Here is a 414-nt window from a genome sequence, read left to right on the forward strand (position 1 = left end):
TTATCGTGTTTGTCGGCTAGAGTTGGCAGTACCGTCCTCTCACAATAATGCGACCTAATGGACACTGTTGTCACCAGACTGTCAGAGGTTGTGGTTGCCTCTTACATGGGGCTATTGGATAACAATGATAGATTGGCAAGGCTTGTTTTTTTTATTGATTTAAGAGTACAGCACAAATAAATGAACACATAATGCGATAGTCTGGAGTACGTGTTTGTAAGGGCGAACGACGCGCCGTGTTCCGGGCCGGCCAGAAGTAGAAGGAGAGCCCGGCCAGATCCAGCAGACTCCAGGTCAGTGCGTGATCTAATGGGAAGGTCTTGACCAAACGGTGACGAGGCTCGTTCTGAAGGTCACTTCCGGTCAAGCATAATTGTCATCTTGGTTCCTGCTGGGACGCTGGTCCCAGCAGGA

The 414-nt window shown here is 49.5% G+C and overlaps 1 protein-coding gene across 1 annotated transcript in view; it reads left to right on the forward strand.

Moving 5' to 3' along the window:
• The window catches only part of LOC119587406 (serine/arginine repetitive matrix protein 2-like), a 23,010-nt gene that overhangs the window by 14,121 nt on the left and 8,475 nt on the right, over window positions 1-414 (forward strand). The window lies entirely within an intron of this gene.

Source organism: Penaeus monodon, chromosome 22 (assembly GCF_015228065.2).
Source record: "Penaeus monodon isolate SGIC_2016 chromosome 22, NSTDA_Pmon_1, whole genome shotgun sequence".
NCBI classification, from domain to species: Eukaryota; Metazoa; Arthropoda; class Malacostraca; order Decapoda; family Penaeidae; genus Penaeus; species Penaeus monodon.